This window comes from Corvus moneduloides, chromosome 2 (assembly GCF_009650955.1).
Source record: "Corvus moneduloides isolate bCorMon1 chromosome 2, bCorMon1.pri, whole genome shotgun sequence".
NCBI lineage: Eukaryota > Metazoa > Chordata > Aves > Passeriformes > Corvidae > Corvus > Corvus moneduloides.
Genome location: NC_045477.1, coordinates 49,098,604 through 49,121,269, shown reverse-complemented (window position 1 = coordinate 49,121,269; position 22,666 = coordinate 49,098,604). Strand labels below are relative to the sequence as shown.

At 45.5% G+C, this 22,666-nt stretch overlaps 1 protein-coding gene across 4 annotated transcripts in view; it reads left to right on the top strand.

The window, feature by feature from the left end:
- The first annotated feature begins 13,960 nt into the window (after window positions 1-13,960).
- SLC7A1 (solute carrier family 7 member 1) overlaps window positions 13,961-22,666 on the top strand; it is a 46,591-nt gene continuing 37,885 nt past the window's right edge. For 2 of the 4 annotated variants that reach the window (XM_032099518.1, XM_032099517.1), the window contains exon 1: window positions 20,153-20,203. The gene's annotated coding sequence lies outside the window, so the exon portion shown is untranslated. Of the gene's footprint in view, window positions 13,983-20,092; window positions 20,204-22,666 lie in introns of those variants that run through there. The other 2 variants (XM_032099519.1, XM_032099523.1) reach the window with 2 other exon arrangements.

Here is a 22,666-nt window from a genome sequence, read left to right as displayed (position 1 = left end):
GATTTCTCTTTATTGATCACGTAAGCAGGCAGGGTCTGGGCATGCTGGAAAATTGGGCTTTGAATTGCTCATTACTCTCTCAAATGTAGACTCCACAGGAGGCAACAGTGACAATTGTTGGTATCATAGAAAATGCCCTCAGTATCATCTTAGTCACTTTTTGACATGTTTATCTAACCCAAGACAACCATTCATCTGGACATAGGTTCTTAAATAATGGTTTACCCCAAACTGAGCTCTAAAAAGTATCCATGATTAAAACTTAATTATTGCATAAACAACTTTAGCTTAATTGCAAGCTCCAGCTGAACAGACCCCCTGGGACATTAGGGAATTAAAGCTAATGCAAACAGAACCCTGATGTGTTTCTTCACAATATTGTGTTAAGCAAAATCCTTGAATTCCTCCAGTGTTATTTCAAAGAACTGTGTGTGATAAGTCAACTTGGTTATGTATGCTTGTGTGACAAATTGCCAAACATCCCACAGGGCAAATATGAAAAAACAACAGAGAAGTCGTTCTGAAGAAATGAGACTTTATTGACTTTTTTGTCCCACTTCCAAAGGCCATCAATGACATATTGTTGAAGACTGTGATTCCACAATTTTATTGAAATTGCAGAGGGCGGGCAGTAAAGTGAATCTCAGGTTGGCATATCATCGATTGTGTGATTTTTCTTTTTCAAACCAAAAAAAGAAACAAAGCAAGTGAGGGAATAGTGATGGAGAGCAAGGAAACAATGACAGTCCTTGATTCACTTCTTTTTTATACCCATGACAGCTGGTGCTGGTCTATCACAAGGATGGGATTCACACAGAAGAGGATATGATGAGAAAGCAAAATCCATCATCAGGGAAGTGACTTTTGAGCAGATCAAGAAAATCTGGATCCCATACTTGGGCTGGTTTTGGGGTTTTTTTAAGCAGAGAAATAATAACTAGAGACACAGGTATCTAGCTGGTCTACAGTGGCACATTTTTGATCTTTTCTTCTTTGCAGTTGCAAAATACTGCTGTTCCAGCAGATCAAAACTGAATAAGGGCTTTTACTCTGTGCCATATCATGTTTCTGTTTTGCAAATGGTATGCCTTGAATAGAGAAAACAGTGTATGATAAACCCATTAGTTCATGTAGGACCACCCACTGCCACGGCTGGGGTTCAGCAGCAGAGCCCCAGCATTGAGCAGGTGCAGAGGAGCACAGCTGTCCCCAGAGGCCTCCACTCATGCACAGCTGCACCCACCTTCTCTGTCCACGTGACCACGAAGATTTAGGGTCTGCTCTACCATCTTGCTTCTGCCATGTTCTCCAAATCTTTTAAAGTCCCACATCACACACTCCATTACCAGGGGTCACCTTTGATTATTCTCTTTGCCATATGTCTCATAGTTCAAGGGCTGGTTCCCTTTTCCCTCCTTGCTGTTTAGACTCCATATTGAAGCTATCAGCATCTTTTTATCTACTGATACATATTTTTACTTGTTGGCAGTGTAGGCCCTATCTCAAAGAACTTGCACTGTGAGTTTGACAACAGCAATCCATATTCCCCAGCAGCTTCAATAGCCTTGAGCTGTTAATTGTCAAGGACTACTATGAATGACATCAGGGGAAGATCCGGTGCTGATAATTTACAAAAGCAATAATTTTTGAATGCAATCTTCTAAGTGAGTTTGTGATGTGAACAATAATGGAAGAAGAGGAACTGGGGAGAGCTGCATGCCGAGGAAGCAACAAGGGATGCCAAGAATGAGCAAAACTGCAGGTGGAAGGGTAAAACTACAGACAAGCCAGGCAAAAAGTAATGAGGTAGCTTGTGCTAAATTACAGCACCAAGCCGTGAGTGAATTGTTGCCATGAAGTGGTGCCACAGGCGAACCCAAACTGTGTGTGGGCCTTTAGAAGTTTTTCTGATATTTCTGTTTCCAGATGTTGCTTCTCAGGATTTGGGTCCTGCTGGAGATGGCACAACTTTAGTTCAAATGCTGACAGTTGTTGATGCTTCTTCCTGGAAGGCTGCAAAGTACTGTTTTTCTTAACATTTCAAATGAAATGTCCTTGAAATGTCAGTTAGTGTGACAGTGTGACGAAAAGGATTTACAGCAGACCCGCCTGGAATGTGTATGAGGGGACAATGACAAGCAAGGAAAGAAGAAAAGAAAGCAGGCAGAGCAGTAAATGAATGAAAATATAGGGTTTATTTATTAAAACAGACAATCTAGTTGTTCTCAGTTTCACCAGAATATGTGTTATATATCAGCATCTCCTGCAAGGCTGTTTCTCTTTGCAGTGGGAGTCTTTCTTTCCTGCTAGATTTTGAATCTGATTTCCAGATTATCTTAATTACTTTCCAACTGAGTCAAGATACTGGAATGTTTCTTTTGGAATTGTGCAAAATGAGCTTTTTCTTCTTTTCTTGGAGATTCACTTCTATTTCTGTATGGAGTTCATGAAGTTCTGAGTATTTAAATTTTCTGCAGCTGACCAGTTTCAATGGCAGCTCCCCACACAAAAGGCTTCGTACAAACAGATTCTTGGCACTGTTGCAGATGAAATGCATTAAATGGCCTATGTGAAACTGCCCAAATCAACAAGCATTTTCCAGTAAACTTAGAGGAAGGAGAACAACCTGGACAACTCTGACCAATTTTGGAGCTATTCCTGCGGTGAGACTGGCTGATGAGAAAGGAAGTGAAGGATGGGAAGAAGCATTGAGCCACTTATCTCTGTGATGTCTTGATTATACAACTGAAAAGCAGAAGCTGTAATTGAACGCGGAGTCCCGTGCCGAAGTCTCTGACAGACACATGCTTTGAGGAGAGGAGATAAGCCAAGCTGGTTCTGGTACATGAAAATTGCCATATATTATGCTTACCTAAGCATTAAGGAGAACAAAAAAATGAAGAGAAAAATTATCACTAGCCTGAGCTCCATGGCTTCTGTGCCAGAGCACAAGGTGCTGCGGTCTTCCAAGAGCATCTTGTAAGCTGCTCAGCAGGACCAGCCACACTCTCACACACGTGTCCACACACAAACGCACAGATAGCTTCAGTAAGATGGGTTGGCAGCAAAGAGGCAGGAAGGGTCTCCGTTTAGAGTTCCACAGATGGAGGTTTATTGCATCCACACCACAAAGGAATCAACAGGCGAAGACCAAGAACAATGGAGAGTCCAGGTTTAAGTACGTGAGCGAAGGGAGCCTCAGAGACCAATGATCTGAGGGCATGGGGGTGGTACAAAGGTGGGACTAGGGAACGGGAGCCAGTGAGGAAGCTCTGGGGGAGTGGTGAGGGGCAAGGGCCAGTGGGGGGAACCTGGAGTGGAGAACTTTCTAGGATATGAAACATATAAGGTAGCAAGGGGGCGGGGTGGCCGATGGCCAACCAAGAATGCAAAACTGGGGTACATTAACATACCAGAACAATGCATGCGGGGGGAAGCCTTTTCTGTTCACCTTGACCTGGGGAGGATCTCTGATATAAGAGAGTGTCTCACCAGCAGACTCTCTTTGTCCCTTGTACCCCTGGCTTACCGGCCCCCACAAAAAATGAGCTCTTCTCCGAGTTTAAAATATTAAGCAGAGGCTAAACGATTGGTTCTGAGCCCTAAAAAGCCTCCTTACATGAATCATTCACGAAGTGAAGACATGAACCTTATTTAATATCTCAGTTCCTAGAATGGGACTTTGGGCTTTTTACTATGGAAAAATGTTCCCTGAAAGTAATGGCTTTATCAGTGCGATTAGCACCATCCAGAGTTTACTGCCTTCTGAAATCAGTGGTGCCTTGTGAGAGGTCCAAGACAGCACCTGGCTCTTGTGAGGGGTTGTCCTTCCTCACGCAGAGGTGCTTAAAACAGGGAGAATGTAGCTGGGTGACACAGCTATAGTTCATGGGACTGGATTTATCTCTATGCCGGGGAATGAGCTGATTGCTCTACTTTTGCATGGGCTGATTTATTTTGTGTTCTGGTTATGAATGTAATTCCTTAAGGGGAAACACTTCCATCCTGTTATATTTGTTCCTGTTATGGAGCCATTCCCCATCTCAATGTGCTTAATTTACTTTCCTAAGGTTGTCAAGTTCCTCCCAAATTTAGAATTCAAGCTTTGACATACCAAAAATACCGGGCAGGACTCTCCAAAGTACAAGTAGTCTGAAGCTGCCCTGGAGACCAGTGAATTAGCAGACATTTTTTTAGAAAAAGACATGGAATAATAGAGCTATATTTGGATGTTCTTTCTAAATCGGTGGCTGTCTAAGAAGGCTCCTAGCACAGGCTTCATTGTAACTGGGAAATGGATCCATCCAGAGAGTTCAACCACACGTGTATCACACAGGCTGACAGCTCACATCCTATTACCTTTCTTTAATGCTTCATTTCTAAGTGATAATTATTTTAATGGGTGATTATTCTAGTTTTGAGCAGTTTAAGGAATTTCTGATATGGGTAAGCAGGTGTAACTTTTAAAAACCTTTGCTTCATATAAATTTGCCCTATAATTGATCATATCATCTCGTGATACAATCCCTAGAAAATGATCTGACTAAAACCTATCATTTTATCTCCTTTGAGATACTTACATCCATTAGACAAGGTTCTCCATTCTCTCTTTAATTATTTGTTCTGGCAATAAAATCTTTGGTGGCTGTTTAAGAAATAAACCTGGAGCTCAAAAACTCCCAGTAGAAACTGTGGTGAATATAATTTCATTATACATAGCACAGAAAACGTTCTATCTATCTGCTGAACCCTTTGTGGCCTACTGGGAGAGTCCTGGAACAGAGAGAGGGAAATGCCTCCTTCTATGGGTTGCAAACTGGATCGTATCTAAGTTTTAATTTTGAGCTCTGAGACACCAGTGCCAAATGAGTCACTGACCAGATGAAGAAAAAATACAACAGACTCCAGTTTTCTTTTTTGTTTGTCAGCCTTGCCCTGGCCCTTTTTTGCATGCAGGACAAAAATAAGAGTTCTAAACCTCCTTCATTCTTCAGGGAACCATGGAAAGCAACTGTCTGGGCACAGGAGCTCCTAATTCTGTGGTCAGTGAATGAGAAAGAAAGCCGTTCACACCAAGTCTATCAGGGGAGAGATTCAGGATAGGGTACTGTCCCTGCCAAGCAAACTGTGGCAAGTGGATACCCAAGGAAGGAGAATATCTACTTTTCAAGGACCACCATTGCAAGGGAAGGCTCTGGGGTTACTGGTACATCTGCTTCTCATGCTGAAGACTGGTGTGGGGGTGGATACATCTGTGTTGGATGTTTTCCCACTTAACTGCAATTATGAGGAGGGGATTACACCCTATTCTGAATGGTGACAAAGGCAGATGTGCCAGGCTGTGATGAACACATTGGGAAAGGGGAGGTGCTGCACACCACTGTGTTTCCTCCTTATAGTCATGAGGTAGGAGGGCAGATAGGTCAGGATCTGGTCTGGTCCTGTTTCTTATGACCCCAAGAGGGTGGCTGGAAGGAGGCAAGACAAGGTAAGGCAAGGCAAGTTGTGGTAAGGAGAAGAGCACATTGTTTTCAGATAGAAAATAAACATATGGATATGATAATTTCTTTGACTCCTGAATGTACATACCATCACCAAAGAATACATTCTCTCATTTGGTATTCAGCAGGCCTGTGGTGTCCAAAATATTGATAATTTTTTCCTATTCTGTCTACTCTGACGAATATATATATATATATATAGAACACAAATTTGTGATAAACTGGAATAAATGTGCTGGTAAGAAAAGACACAGTCACAGTAGGACACAGAAAGTGAATAATACCTTGTATGTGCTACCAGCTCCTGCTAGACAGACTCTCATACTCTGCATCACTGTTTCAATGTGGTCTGTGAACAGGAGGGTCTCCAAGTACGGCAGCTAAAGCTGCAGTCTTTGTGAAAGTCAGCTCTCTTCTGGCAGTACAGAGATGGACTTTAAGGGATTAAAACCAATATTAGAATAAACCCCACCAAGTGTGGCTGGCCCAGAACTGTGTGATACTGGTCAGACATGAAACAATATGATTTGCTGGTCAGGTGAAACAAGTCAGCTCCTCTTCTTTGACAAGGACATGGGAATGTTTCAGCCCGCATAGTTCTTGGATGAGCAGAAAATATGTCTCTGTCAGCTCTCCAGGAGGATGGGTGAACTTTTGTCTGCATTCCTAGCTGAGACTGAGTGTCCTGAAGGGCACAGCTCCTTTGATCATGTTTCATCAGCCTGCTTTTCTGAGCAGGTTTCAGCCAACTTTTGATCTGTGGCTGGTAACACACTCTTAATTAGCCAGCAGTCAGTTCTGCAATCAGTCAGCCTCTGGCTTCAGGCACTGGGCTTCTTGAGAGGGCACCTGCCATGGCAAGAGTCTTCCTCTGGGCTGCCAGGACCACAAGGTAATTGCCTCATCACTCACATCTGTATTCACTGCACTCCCTGTATGAGCAAGTTGGGACAACCTGACAGGATGATCAGCTTGTGGTCGGCTGTGAGAGCTACACAGAAGCCTGTGGTGATGTTTTTTCACTCTGTGGGAGAGCATTCCTGAGGCATATCCCATCAGCCCAGTCTCACCATATCCTTCTTTCTCAGTAGAAGATCTCCTCTTTCCATGTCATGGCATTGGCACATTATGCTGGCAGAAAACAGGTGAGCTCTAAATAGAGCTAATGATCATCTTGTAACATAATTCCTCCTATGCCCACCCCTCACCTCCTTTTCTGCACTTCAGTAAAAGTACCACAGTTCAAAAATTGAACTAACCATTTTGGGATTCCTTTTTTTTTCCAATAAGTTGGTCACACCCAGATAAGCATTCAGCTCCATTGTGATGCTCTGTAGATGTCCTCAGCTGGCTCTTGCCGGGGGAGTACTGGACATGGAAGTGAATCCTTTCTCTTGTGAATCCACATCTGCTTGCATTCAGATGAGTCTGGCTTTTTGAAACAGTCATGGCATTTTGGTCAAATGATCACAAAGCATACAGACAATAAAGCCATGCACTACAATGTGGTGAAGGTCATGCTTATGAATATTACAGTGGGTGGCTAATTGTTTTTCCAAATGTCTTAGATGCAAAAGAAATTTCAAAAATAAATATCTGAGCTTGCACCTTCAAATGTAGCTAGTGGGTGTTTAGAGAGCAGCTCAGATATGAGGGAGTGATATCCACAGATTACCATTCATTTTAGCATGTTCTTGGCACCAAGTTCACCTGGCCAAGTGCATGCCCAGCTGCTAGCCTGGCTAAAGGCTGTGTCCCAGCTTTTCCTGATCTCTTAGTTGTCAGACATACCCAGAGGACTCTGCCACCAGCATGAATGCACCCACCAGCCAGGAGGCATACAACCAAGTCACCAGCTGGGACCATGCCATGACCCATCACATTTCCTGAGCTTTATTTTGTAGAGTTAATTTCAAGGAGTATCAGATAGACTTCCATAGGAAATAACCTACAAAGAAAGGATAATTTTCCTAATTCTTATTGAGTCCTCTGTGTGAGAAGTGGAGGCAGAAGCAGAGAGGACAATCCGAGTGCCACTGACACTGCTGGGCATGTCTGTTTGCATTGGTGTCAGTGATTTAAGTCTTGTTACAACAAAACACCACATTTCAGCTCTGACCAGGGCCATGTGCTGTAAGGCAGCTCTTCTGCAGGAAGTGGAACTGTATGAGGCCTGCTGGCCAGCCATGGATTGCCTTTAGCTTCCCAGCTTGAGTGAGGATTCTCATTAAGCCTCTGTCATAGCTAGTTCTTCACTTAAATACAGCTCAGCAGCACTATTTAAAAGGTTTTAACTCAACAGATGTCTTCCTGTGTGGACACCATCTCAAACCATGCTGGTGTCCTGAATACTGATTCTGGCTGCATGGACCTCTTTGGTACATATAATTGCCTGCCAACACGGCAGGGCATGTGCTGAGCCAGGAGAGATTTGTACATCTTCTCAGGAGTATCTGTTCCAATCACAGTCCTGGAACAGACTGTACTCTCTCAGTGTGAAATCTCTCTATTCCAGTGACTTACTCCCTCTTCTCCCAAGAGTCAGATGTGTGTCTAATGGCCCTTGTGTCCTTTATTACCTCAGCCATTGGAATAAGCAGCTACTGCTGCACCAAATGCATACAAAAGCTGTTTGGTTTTGCCTTCCTTAGTACAGACTGCTTTTAGCTTGTTTGGAAAAGCTGCTGCAGATGCAGGTTATTGATGATATTTCTTTAACTGTTGGCATCAAGTAATAACATGGTTGATGTTTCCTAGGAGACTACTGGACCCTGCAATGTCGCCTGCTGCTTCTTGGAGTTCTTGGTTTGTGTATCTGCTGTAATTGCTTTCCCTGGAATCAAATCAGTGTCAAGCTACAGCCTCTCTGACACCCAGTGATCTCTCTCACAAAAAATAAAAATAATTCCTGTAACATTTAATAATGAAACCTGCTGGTGAATTCTCTGTGTTGTGCTGGGATGTGCAGGGCTGTGAAAGCTTTGCCAATAGAATCAATCTTGTGCTGAGAAAAAAATAATCCCGTCTCTTATGAAATATTAATTTAAGTTGCCAGCTTCAGCATTCTAGGCTTTTGCATTTTTAAAGTCATCAGCTTGAAGGAAAACATATTTTCAGCTCTTGGCCCACTAAATACAGAGCAGAGTTGTTCTGGGAGTTTGTCAGCCTGTTCCTTGGCTAGACTGCTTGAATCTTATTTTCCATTTGGTCTAATCATCCCCAGCCTTGAAATAAATTGTTCTGGAGCCAGTATCTGGCAGTGGGAGGACCCAGACCTCAGGGCCATTGTTAGAGCTGGATTCCTGCAGAGAACATTCAGAGAACTCTCTCATTCTCTTCCCAAGTTTCCCCCCCCCTTACCCTCCCCCATCACCATAGAGCATTTTCTCATTTAAATAAAAGCTGCCCATCTGCTCTGGTCTCCACAGCGTGCTTCTACTCAGCTTTTAGCAAACTAGCCTGAGGAAGTGCTGTGCTTTCTGGGAAAAATCCCAGCAACCCCCCTTCTCCACTAGCCAATAAATCAAAGTCCATACTCCAGCACCCTCTGGCAGGAGGGAGCAAAGATGGTATTACTGCAAAGGGGGAAGGAATCCCAGGAACACACAGCAAATAATATCCAGAGAAGACTTGTGATTGGGCATTCCTCAGCAAAACCAGTGTTTCAGAGCTTTTGCCAGAGCTACTTAGGACATGCTGCGGAGCTCTAGTGAGGTTTCTGCTACACAGTACTCAGAAGCCAGTGCTGCTGAAGGGAGGATAGTCTATCAGCTGCCTTAGTCCTGAGTGGTTACTGCACAGTACATGGTACCACATGTGAAATAAAATGGAAAATACCCCCAGTGAAAAAGGGAAGACATTCAGGGAAAAGACACAGCACAAGGACCTGCTCTGTGGCAGACATAACAAACAGAGATGATGTTTGTCATTTGGAAGGAGATGCAAAACCTGCAGCGGCTCCATCATTTTGCAGCATTGACCGAGGTTGCCAGTAGGTCCAGAGCACACATGGATGATCAGCCCCAGACCAAACTGGATATTTGTTTATTTAAAATTGGATACAAATGTCCAAAGTGGTGTGGTACTAAAACCAGCTTTATTAACACTGGCAGCAACACCATAGATAAGACAAGACATGCAGTAAACCCTAGAGACTACACAAGCTGATTTTTAAAAGGAAGGGTGTGAAATGCAAGCTCAGATAAGTACCAAAGTGAGTGTAAATTTGTTACATTCAGGAATGTGTATGTGCAGGAAACAGAGTCTCTTTGTCATTTGGGAAATCCTGCATGTTAAATTTCAACAGAAGGGATAGGAACCAAAGAAAGAGGAGACTGAAAGAAGGGAGAGATCAGAACTCTCTGGTGGACAGATTTTAAAGGATTCCTCTAAATGTGTCGGAAGGGAGTGATTTCACTATGAAAAGAGAATGTTTTCTTTAAGGTATACTTGATGCCAGACATTTTTCTACACTTCATCATCAGCAGGTCTCCAGTAAGGCTGTAAAAAGACAGCACATGTTTTTCTGCATTCTGTTTGAGAGAGATGCTTGTCTCCAACCACTGCTTAATTTGCATTCAGCAGCTCAGATGTTTCAACAGGCCAACCAACCATCGTTTCTTATTGTGGGGAGGGATGGAGACTGCCCTCACAGGTCTTTTAAAGAGCATCTCAAGCAAACAGCTATCCAGCATACTGCTGGTAAAGATGGTGCTGCATTTGGGCTATGAACTGGAGACAAGGCCCCTAAATTCTGCCTCTCATGTACTAAGACCTGGGAAAACACAGTAGCAGCGATTGTGCCAGCACACCTAGCTGGTCTGACACCAGCTAGAGCACTTGGGCTAAAGCAAAATGACAATAATGGAAGACAGCTGCAATATGCTTGTCCTGCCAGAGAGAAAGGTTTACAGAAAACCATGTGTCTCATCTTCCTCAAGCAACACCTGGAAGCTGCATAATGCAGAGACTGAAAAAATGGTAAGCAAATCTCATTCAGGGGGACAAACTGAAAGAATGGTTGAAGTCTTGCTGTAAGGGCAACACTTGGTTGGCTGAGGTAGCTGTAGGTAGAGCCAGAGGACAGATTTGTCCAGGGTGCAGATATATCAGCACAAGTGCCAACAGATACACCTCAAAAATCAATAAGACATTTTAAATCAGTGAGGTTGTTTATTTATGCTGGAAGCTATGTGTTATAACCATCTCAATTCTTACTTGCTATTACCTTTGGCTTGGGGAAGAAAAAGGCACAAGGCACTGCTCTCTTTAAGGGAGCCTGGTAAGAGCCAGCCAGAAAGAGCTGTACTTGCAGAGCTGTGTCAGGCAGCCCAGAGTGGCTGAATGTCAGGCTTTGAAAGGAGCCTGTACCCATCAGTGTCCTTTGCTAGGACTGATTGCAGAACATATTTAGCTTTCTACCATTTAAATGTAGAAATGACTGCTCTGTGACTCAATTAATAGCTCCAGTGCTCCTGGCCTGGCTCTCTCCCTTGAAGGGCAAAAGGCAGATCTCTGTGACTATTAATGTCCCTATAATGCTGCAGATTTGTTTTGATTTTCATGATGTGGCACTCCAGACCCAGAGCACTCTCAGCTGGCTCTCCCAGACTTGCTTTCCCACTGTGCTCCCTCTTCCAGGGCAGTATGTCATATATCTCATTCCTCAGGGACAAAGAGTCAAAGCATTCTTTTTGTTTTTGAGGAAAACTGCTACAATTCCTGATAACGCTAAACTTACCAGGAATCAATTTCTTACCTCTGAGGAAAGGGTATCACAGCTAACACCAATCTCTTCCCCAGGCAGTGGGACCCACTCTTAATTTCTACAAGCAATTCTCTGCCGCCCCTCACTGAGTGACTGCAGGGAAGGGTGAGAGCCTGGTGCTCCTCCTGTCTGTGCTATGCATGGTCACCGATGGGCAGGATCTGAGCTCTGTCATGAGCTTCAGCAGTCCCAGGACATCTGCAGTCATTGTGTCACTGGACAGGAATGCAGAGGCCCCATGGTGAGAGAGACAGTAATGGTCTTGTCGGGCTCAGTGAACCCTGCACAAGGTCAAGGCCCCGGGCCAAGTGGTGGGCATGGGTTTTCCCAGTGATGGAGACAAGTTTTCACATAACACTTCTGCGGCTTCCAAACACCAGGAGAACCAGGCTTGTTTGGGGTGAAAACATTGCATAAGGTGATTAGGTATTTTCTGTCTGAATTTAATTCTGCCAGAACCTGAGAAAGGAAACACAGTGGGGGAAGTTGGAGACAGCGAATACCACGCTGCTACATTTCAGAGACAGCAAGGGTCTTGAGAGGACAGGGCAAAGACCAGAGCTGCCTCTGGTTTTGCTACTCAGATGTTTTGCCTCAAACACGTGTTTTTTTACTGGGAGACTGGAGGATGCTGTGTTGCTCTGGAGAAAAGTATTAAAGGCTACCTGTGGGAGGGAAAGGCTGGGGAATTTCTAGATAGCACCACAACTGGGGTGGAACATAATTACTCCTCTGGAAAAAAAAGCATAAACAGCAGCCAAAACCCATAAAGTCTTAGAGAATTGCATGCAAGATATGTGCATTAAAATAAAGCCATATTATGAACCTAGGAGTGGATAGTAAAACACTAAGAATGTCCAAAGAGGAATGGGCCACATTAGGCAAGCTTAAACAGGAGTCACCACATGCACATAATTCCATGCTGCATTTTCATTGTCATCTTCAAGTTTCCTGCAAGGGTGGCCCTTTCTCCTTGAAGACTGCCCCGAGCAACTGACATTAGGTGGTATAGAATAACTTCCCAGCCACGTCCACACAGCTCCAGGCTTCCCCTCCTCATGGCTACTGCAAAAATTAACTCTGTCTTGGATGGAAACAGGACACTTATGTGTCAGCAAGAACAGGAGCTGTGGAGGGCAATGACCCCACTTTTCATGGAGCAATGGGGAGACCAAAAGAGTATTTCCAAAGGGTGTGCAGTTTGTGGGGGAGAAGATGGACATATGTCAAATGGAGGAGGGTCAAAGTCCAGGCATTTCCTGGTATAATTAAACAGGTTCAAGTAAAAGCTGCAGTAATGGCTTCTTTTGCAGGCCATATTTGGGAACCTTTAAATAAGGAGGAGGATGCTTTTCCCTCAGGAGCATTTCTTCCAGGCCACATCCAGGAAGGCTGCTCTTATGGCAGTAAGAACCAGCCTCGGAATAATTTGATTTGAGCCAGTGCCCCACTGTGTTGTTCACAGTGGAGGTGTCAGGAGGGCTCAGCAGTCACCCTGCTCAGTGTCTCACCTGGCCAAGACTTGGGAGACTGCATTAGCCCCACCAGCACTTTGCAAACTGCATCCATCTTACTTAAGCCAGCCAAACTGCCCCCAGCATCACTAGAGCACAGTCTTTGAGTGGGAATGGTTTTCCACTTAGATGTTTATTGCTTTGTGTCGTGGGTGCAACATAATCTCTGGTGGAGAAACACAACCACCACCTCTAAGGAACACAGGTGCTCCACAGCTACACGGTTGGGGTTTTCACTTTACTTTATTTTTATGTCAATAAAGGAGAGTTTGTAGGGGGTTTCTTGGGGAGTTTCCCCATTAGCTCAGTGAAAAATTCCACATTGCCTGGGGAATGTGAAAGAAATTAAGACCTACACATATGTTTAGGTACCAACATCCTACTGAAATCGGGGGATTTAGGTGCCCAAATGTCTTCGTGTGTTCTTGGAAAGAGGAAGGTTCGGTGGTGGGAGGTCAAGCCAGGGGAGCAAAGGTCGGTCCTTAAAGCCGGCAGTAACTGCTGTGACAGGAGCCCCCCATAAACCCTGGGGACCTCAGGGGTGCGCACACCTGGGGTCTGGCCCGGCGGGTGACAGGGTGAAGCCCCAGCCACACCCACTGTTAGCTGAGGCTTGAGCCCCGGGGTCTGGGCGGGGGCTGGAGGCGGCTCCCGCCGATCCCGCCGCGGGAAGGGAACGGGAGAGGCGGCGGCGGCAGCGCGGGCCGGGAGGCAAGGCCCCGGCCGCCCGCACGGGGGCGCCGCAGGACGGCGCCTGGCCCGGGGCCGCCGCCGCCGCCTCTGCCGCGGGCCCGGGATGATGGGCCCGGGATGGGCCCGGGATGGGCTCCGGGCTGGGCTCCGGGCTGATCCCCGTGCGGGAGGCTGTTCCTGCCTCACCGGTTCCTGGGGATTCAAGGTGTGAACACGCCTTTGAACACAGCATGGTCCAGTCTAATCATGTACGCTGCACTTAGCAGTGGTGGTCACAGGCACAGCCTGCTCGCTTGCGGTGTGGCTTGCCTGGCTTTTTTCCCCGGACCTTGCTCAAGTGCCCAGAAACCATCAACTGGACCAGTGGCAGAGCGAGAGTTAAGAATTTGGCTATCAAGAGAGACTGGAAATGATGCAAGGCCACTAGTTCCTGCCGTACAGAACATACACATGGAGCCCTACCATCACAGTTTGGTCCTGCTATAGAAGAGACTGTCTCTAATTCAGGTAGGAAGGCAGAAATACCAAAAGCTCTCTATTACTGCAACGACTGAGCTGGGAAAAAAAGAGAAGCAGCAGAAAAGATATTCTCACTGGAGAATATTCAAGCACTATCTGGTTGCAGTCCTGTGCCATGTGCTCTAGGATGACCCTGCTTGAGCAGCGAGGTTGGACCAAATGACCTACTGTGGTCCTTTCCAACCTGACCCATTCTGTGAAGAGGGTGCAAAGGGTTTATGTGAGCAATGTAAGAGGACCACAGAAACAAGATCTGAGTATGGAAGAACATGGCACATAAAACCATCGTGGTGCACTGGGTGAAGGACTGGCTGAAGGGCAGAGCTCGAAGGGCAGAGCTCAAAGGGCTGTAGTGAATGGGGCTACACCCAGCTGGTGACCAGTCCCCACCAGTGCTCCTCAGGGATCAGTTCTAGGGCCAGTCCTGTTCCTGTACTTACCAATGAACTGGATGCAGGAGTTCAGTGCACCATTACTGTGGTTGCTGGTGATACCAAACTGGGAGGTGCTTTTGGCTTTCTTGAGGGATGGGGGGCTTTGCAGAGGGATCTACATGGGTTGGAACATTGGGCTATGATTTATAGCATGACATTTAACAAGTCCAAATGCCGGATTTTGCACTCAGGACGAAGTAATGCCAGGCACAAGTATAAACTCGGAGAGGAGTGGCTGGAGAGCAGCCCTGCAGAGAGGGGTCTGGGGTTCATGGTGGGCAGCAGCTCAGTGTGAGTCAGAGTTGCAAACTCAAGCATAAATGGATGTGGTATTACAGTTGTGTATCTCTACAAGCAAAGGGGGCTGTATTTGGGATTTAGTTTTGGTAGTGAACATGCTGTAGAAGAACTAGTTACTGTAAGAAAAATTGGATCAGAGTGTTGGTAGCATTTCAACAGAATGGGGAAAAGGTTAAAAAAGATCTTTCTGGGTTTTGTTTGTTTGTTTGTTTATTTTTCCACAGGGAAAACATCAAGAAATTTAAGAAAAGTAGTGACTGGAGTTAATAAATTTGACAAGCTCTGGGATTGCATATGAGGGTGTATGAGATTTTACATCAGAGGTAGAAAAATCTTTCTAGAATGCCAAACAAAGGGAAAATGAACAAGGACATTTTCCTGAGTTACCTGGATGAATGACTGTCCAAGGAAGGATGCTAGGTGTAAACAGTCTGTGGGAACAGATAAAGAGGTCAGTCAGTCTATGTAGCTATGTTTTGAAGGTCAAAAACTGTAGGAATACAGCACCAAATGCCAAAAGTCAAGCTGAGTTAGACCTTGCAAAGATCTGTGAAGATGAATGCGGAAAGGTTTGTTAACTGTATAAATAGAAACAAAATTTAAAAAGGAGGAAGTGGGGCTGCTGTGTACAGAGTAGGAGGCTGAGATCAAACACAGTATTTGGACCATACTTTGGATCATCAAGGGCCAGACCTAGGGGGGTTCACAGGCTTGTGATGCCAGGAAGTTAATTTAGCTCTGGGAACAAAATGTACAATGCTGAGGAAGATGTCTTATTCTTTTGCCTAGTAAGTGAGAGAAAGTCACGTTCTGGGGGCTAAAATCTACAACAACTCGGTGTGGTGTCTGAGCTGCTCATAAGGAAATGCCAAAGCCACCTGTCCAAAACTGTCTTGTCTGGTTCTAGGTTTACAACAAAGCTCCAGCCTCTCTGGAGCTACTCTATTTGCTGATACAGGCTACACCTGTATCAGCAAATAGAGGATGGTGAGGGGTTAGGATGGTGTACCAGTCCTCAACTGCCCATGGTGTTAAACAGTTCCTGCTACAGGTATGGTCTAGGCAAGACAGCCCTCTCCCAGGAAATGCGTGCACACAGTTCATGGGACAGCATCAGATTATTCTTCCCAGTGAGCAGTTTGGAGGTGGCCACCCTGCTATGGAGTTGTTTTGGAAAAGAAGGTTTTGCTGTATGGATGTAAGCTGTGTTGTGCAACCTGTCCTCAGAGACAGAGAACAAGTCCCATCTTCTTTAGTTACACAAGTCCAGCCTCTGAGACTGGGATGATACAAATGACTCAGATGTTGTTGGGACATCTTGGGTGACCTCAGTCATGTACTGTTAGAGGTCATTAACCACTGGTTAACTGTTTTTTCGTTAAACTGGTAGAGAGCTACTGCATTTCCCCATTTACACATTTTGTTACATCTTCACATTTGGCTTGATAAATTTTGCAGGAAATGTCGAACTGCTTAGTCAAAGCAGCTCTGGCCTCCTCGCTGCCTTATCTGTCATGGTCTTGTGGTAGACAAGGCAGTATTCATCTCACACTTAGTTTCACACATCCAGCCCACATCTGTGCTTGGTAGTTAAACATAAGGTGTGTCCCTAAGCACTGTTCCACAAACAGCTGTATTGACTGCTTTTTTGTTAGTCTACTAAGCTTGCTGAAGACAGAAAATTATTATGGAACAGAATGGTTAGTACCCACACTATTAAATTCTCTTACCCTCCAAAATATGGTGCTTTTTTGTAAACAGGGAATGGCCACAGGCTTGTCCTAACAGCTCTTGTGTCTAAGGATTATTTGGGATACTGTTTGTTGGTATGGATGAAAACTGGGCCAAAGGCCTTTCAAAAAAATTTAGCAAAAGCGTGATTAAGTTCCATGAGTGTTCCTTCACCTAGTTTAAATTACAAGTATAGAAGGAGTCAGCACCACAATGTTGGTGCCACCCTGTCACAGTTTTTGCCTGTAACAACTAAACACTCTCTTAGAACAACACACAGGCATGTTTGGGATGATAGTATGCCCCAGGGACCATTCCCAGTAGACAGCTGGGATGTGATCAGGTCTTTCTAGATTATGAACCAGCTAGTTCACTTCAGGTATCTTACTTAGAATGAGATGGCAAAAGGTCCAGTGAGGGCACTGATCATGACCAAAAGCATAAAATAACTTCCATGAAAAGGATGACTAAGTTGACTGGATCCTCCCAGACTAGAAACGAAGATCTGGTTAAATATGTATTTCATAAAGACGTATAAAAGCCTGCAAAACACAGACATGGAAGTAGGTATGAATTGTTCACTGTCTTCTCCAGTGCAAGAAAAAGAAAGCCAACAAATAGCAGGGTCAAAAGAAACAAAATGAGGCCCAGGATAGAAGAGAATAATGCTACTCCTGGGTTCCACAGATTAAAATTAACTAGGACAGGCTGACCAGCTGCTTAATTAAAGAGCAAGGAAGGATTAAGGTGCAGCAAATGATTTTTGAATACGGAGTTTAATTCTAGCAAAAAAAGGAGAAATTTCAGAAATGTTTGGTTGGGGTTTTTTTCCTATTAATTGGTACTTGGTGTTCTTGGATACTTCAGCTTGGCATAAAAGAGGGGCTTTTTTTCCAGAGCAATTTTAGGAGCCTTTATCTCAGACCACAACTCCCCTTATTTATGCATCTACATCTATTAATAACACAGGAGATGAACCAGGGCTCTATAGCAGTGACAGGCAGAAGCAGATGGCAACATGACAGGTATAGCTGTTGTTTTCACATGGAGAAGCTGATGAAGAAACACAGCAGTAAAATATTGTTTTAGGGGTTTTTGTGAATGCTTACCCCCAAAATGTCCTCCAGTCTCTCCAATGGGTAACTGTTAATGGGCATGGTGCAGCTGTAATTGGCATTCAACAGTTTCTTTCCTTACTGTTTATACTTTTGCCTCTTAATCACTGAAGGATTGTTCTATTGCTCTACTTTTGTTCTGGAAAAGAAAAACAATTCCTTACTTTTTTCTTTAATGAATGGGGTTCCTACTTATTTTTTTCAGGATTCCACCAAGTGGATGGATTTCTTTATGGTTAAATGTCAAAATAAGCACAGTACTCCAATTTCAGCACTATTGGTTCATAATTACTTTCTACATCCTACATATGTTTCAAGTAAGGTGCTCTACTAGAAAGATACTGTTCTTTTTGGTAGTATTTTTTATTTCATTAGTACCATATAGTCCCATGCAGCAGTTTCACATGACTTTTGGGATCCACTGTGATTTCCTGATCTCTTTCTAATCAGAGTCATTTAGGTTGCAAAAGACCTCTCAGATCATAAAGCCCAACCATCAACCCAGTGCTGCCAAGTCTACCATTAAGCCATGTCCCTCAGTGTCCCTACACATCTTTTAAATATCTTCAGGGATAGTGACTCCCCCACTTCCCTGGGCTGCCTGTTCCAGTGCTTCACAACCCTTTTGTGAAGAAGTTTTTTTTAATATCCAATCTAAACCTCCTCCGATGCAATTTGAATTGTTGCTCAGCCAAATGTTCTTCACTGCTTATTTGGTTTCTTTCCTTAACTATCACTCTCCTCCTTTCTAGAATTCCACTTTATTTTTGGAGTTTCTTCAAGATTCATGTTCAGATGCTTTCTCATCCTGCAGTGCACTGGACAATTTCCCCATAGTGGTCTCTTAGGAATGGTAATGGAAATGGGATCTTGCCAAGCCTGGCACAGACCCCATGCTGTTCTCCTTCCAACATCCACAGCTCTTTTGGGCTGTTTGCCCCAGTTTTGGGGAGAGCCATGACAGTTTCATCAACAGTGTATTTTCCTGATTGGGAGTATTGTGCTTCATGGGAGGTTATGTCAAAAGCCTAATTCAAGTCCACCAGTGTCCACCATCATTGGATCCTGGGCTGCACCAAAAGCAGCATGGCCAGCAGGCTGAGGGTGATCCTCCCCCTCTACTCTGCTCTTGTCAGACCCCGCCTGGAGTTCTGGTGTCCCCAGCATAAAAAGGACATGGAACTGTTGGAGCAAGTCCAAAGGATGCCCACAAAGTTGGTTAGAGGACTGGGACACCTCTCCTGTGAAGACAGATGGAGAGAGTTGGGGTGATACTGAAATCAGATGGCTAGAAACTTTCTAGCACGGTTCTGACTACTAGATAGCAGGCATTCTTTATTATAGCATGCTGGTCACTTGGAGGATATTTCCTCTAATCAATGCCCCGAGTGTCAGGTGTACAGTTTTTATCATAAACACTGATTACTTATTCATTAGCTATCCCCCCTTCCTGGACTTCATTTAACATAGTCACACCCCTTATCAAAGTCCTTCCATGGTTCTTTGGGGTTTGTCTTCAACATCCAGTGTCCTGTTCAGGGGACTGTTCTTCAACTCCCGATTTTGATTAAGTGCAGTGTCATTGTTTTGCTTAACTTCTACTTTTTCAGCCTTGCAGAGCTGAGCTGGCATCCTGCTTGCGTTTTGCATGACTTCTGTTTGCCTAAGTTACATCCTTTATTTATTTCTCCAAGGCTGTGCTGTTCTGTTCTACTGTCCCTGGTAAGAAGTCAAATGTTGTTCCTTATCAAGGGAGTGAAATGCTGTTCTACTGTCCTTATCAGGGGCTGTTCAGTCTGGAGAAGAGGTTGTGTGGAGACCTCACGGCAGCCTTCCAGTATCTTAGGGGGGCCTACAGGGGAGCTGGAAGGGGACTCTTTGTCAGGAACTGTAGTGATAGAAGAAGAAGTAATGGGTAAAAATTGAAAAGGGGGGAAGTTTAGGTTAGATAATAGGAAGAAGTTTTTTACTGTGAGGGTGGCGAGACACTGGAAGAGGTTGCCCAGGGAGGCTGTGGATGCCCCAACCCTGGCAGTGTTCAAGGACAGACTGACTAATGCTTTGAGCAACCTGGTCAAGTGGGAGGTGTCCCTGTCCACAGCAGGAGAGTTTAGGACTGGATGATCTTTAAGGTCCATTCCAAACCCTTAACAGTCTCTTGATTGATTCTATGATTATCCACTGCATCAATTTCATGCCGGCATCTCTTGCTCAACCGTGTTCTGCAGAAGCCAGCAGCTGTCAGAGCATGGTGTGCGCTATAGCTGAATGGATGATTCAGTACAATCCAGCCCCTCAGTTCTCACTCCCAGGGAGCACGAGGAGGAAAAGAAAAACCGAGTAGCTTTTTAGTCCACGCCAAATGAGCGGCAGATAGCCGGCCTGGGAAGCCCCTTTCTGCCCCGAGCAGGTAACCTCCACCTGCCTTGCGAGCTCGCTTGCGCACCCATCAGCCCCTCCCCCTCATCCCCCCGCTACTAGCCCATCCCTGCACCACGTGGGGCTCTTCCCACGTGGAACAGCACCTCCCATTCATTGGGGCGGACCCGCGTAGGAGATCTAAAGCGGCAGCGGGGAGGTGGGGGTTGTCGCTGTGCTTCCTCGCCGCTTGCCCGAGCCCCCCGGCTGGGTGAGTCTGAGGCTGAGCGGGCGGGGGCCGTAGCGGCGCGTCCATCTTGCGGCGGGCGCAGCGTGCGCGTTCAGGGCCTGCTGTGGCCCCCGGGCGGTCCCCTCCGGGAGCTCTCCCGTCCCCTCGCCTGACCTCAGCCCGGGCTGCCGGGTCGGGTCGCAGCCGCTCTGCCGCCCCCACAATGCTGGCGGGAAGGGCCTTTCTTGGCGCTGCCGGAGCGAGTGTCCCCAGGGAACTGCCAGGGATGGAGAGGGCCAGCGCGGAGCTGGGGAGCATGCATCCGCGTGTGCCTGCTCCCGAGCTAACCCTTTTTTTTGCTTGTCTTCTCTGCGGCGCAGGGAACGTGCTGTGCTGGAGGTGAAGGCCCAGGTGCTAAGGAGAAGCCGTCCTTGACGGCCTTTCTATGTCCAGGGTAGCTCCCGAGAGACTGCCATGCTGTGCTTGGCTTCCTTCGTCAAACTGCAAAAGAGACTGAGAATTTACCAAAAATGCCAGTATCGACCATAGGGCTCATAGTGCTCGAGCTAGCCCCGTACCCCAGGAGTTCCTGCAGTCTGCTGCTCCCGAACCAACTCCTGTGATCAGGACAGGGACTTGTCTCCATTTGGTTTGTCAGCGTTTTGCAGGCAGCTGTCCTGGCTGACAGGTGCCTCTCATCTTTTTTTGCATATGTATGTGTGAATGTGTGTGGCAGATGGGGTGGAGCAAGGGGAACTTACTAAAAATTATTAAGAGGAAATTTATATGCAGCTAAGGCTGGAGAGGAAGATTGAGACTACATATGGAATTGCTAGTTGGTTCTAGTGTCAGCTGCTAGAAACCTTAGTTTTGGAGCAAGTTGGTGTTTTTGTAGGTGCTGTATAGACTCAAGACAGAAAGGCAGTTGCAGCTCTAGAGAGGCTGCAGATATGGGCAGGAAAGCTGAGATGATAATGGTGCTGAAGGTTCATGAGTTAGCATGTTCCCTGTGGTCATTTGCAGCTGTTACTTTGTGCTCCAGCAACAACTTCAACGTGTAGTCCAACATCAGCAGAACTAGCAGTATCCTACCCTGCCTCCCTTTTCCCACCTCTGTGGACTCTGCTAAGCCATGGGGACAAGTGGTGAAGATGTGGTCACACATGGCAATGCCGGTGTCATGTGGGACCCTCTGCAGTGGGACAGCAATGCCTCTTGAAGCCCTTCAGTCACTCGCTGATGCTTGAGTGTCTGCTGTCTCCAAGTTAGAGGCAAATACAATGAAAACTTGGAAAGAACAGGTGCAAATTTACCTGTCAGGTACTCTGTGGACTTCTGTTACCTTCAGCAGCCAACTGACATGTTTTTGGACAAGCTTTCCATCTAATGCAAAAGAGGAGGGACTGTGTAATGGCGCAGGCTCCATAGCTGCAAGTGCTGACCCTGGCACAAAGCAGGAGCAAGCTCATGCATTGCTACAAGTCTTGACATTTACTTAGCATTCAAGTATTTTGAGTATGTTGCATTTTGAACGATTTGACAGGGACAGACCTCGACTGTGCTCCATCACATGCGTTCTTTAGATGGTCACATTGGCTTCGAAATAAAGCCTTTTCTTGAGCAGGGGAACTAATGGGTGTTTAGTCCCCGACTTACGCCACTTTGGTGGTATTTGTAAAGTTTTGAGCCTTGCTGCTTGTAGGGCTGTGCTTAACAGTGAGGAGGTGTGTTCAGAAGGCACTTCTTTGTTGGAGTGGGCTGTAACAGAAGTCTGAGGCCTACTAGGCTTCTAATTCAAGCAGCTCAGTTGTGAGTGTGGGTGAGACGCAATATGCTCTTGACTCCTCCTGGAGTATATTCTTGCCGTATTTTTTCTAAACGGAAGCAACTGACTCAGGGAAGAGGAAGCTAGTAACTCTTTAACCAGTTACTGGAGAAACCAGTTCCAAGGTGTACTGTTGAAAGATTTGTCACTCCCTCTTTTTTTTTTTTTTTTCCTTCTTTTTTTTTTTTTTTTTTTCTTCCTTTTTCCTGTGTGATCTCTTGCCAGATGGCAGGTAACGTTCATTCTCATGGTGGTGGGCCTGAGCTCTGTGTCTCTGCTTTAAGTTGTGTGACACAGTAAATGGTGGAATTTGGTGATCTTGGAGTCCTTTTCCAACCTTAAGAGCATGAATCTGAGATGACAGGAGCAAGTGCCAATCTGCCTGGTGTTGAGCACAGTTGATGGCCTAGTGTATGTGAGTGGAAGGGAAAAAAGGAGTGGTGGGAAAAGAAGAAAAAGCAGCTGGGAAAGAAAAGAGGGAGAAATATGGTTCGAGTGAAGGAGGGCAGGGGTCTTACTGCAATTATTGCCTCCGCTACCTTTAGTTCACCCTTGCTCTAGCAAGCTCCTCAACCTTGAGGACAGGTTAATGAGAGTTTGATAGCCTTTCAGAAATGTCGCTTCCAATTGTATCCCAGCTCTAAGTGAGTAGAAAACAAAGTGGTAACTTTAATTATCTT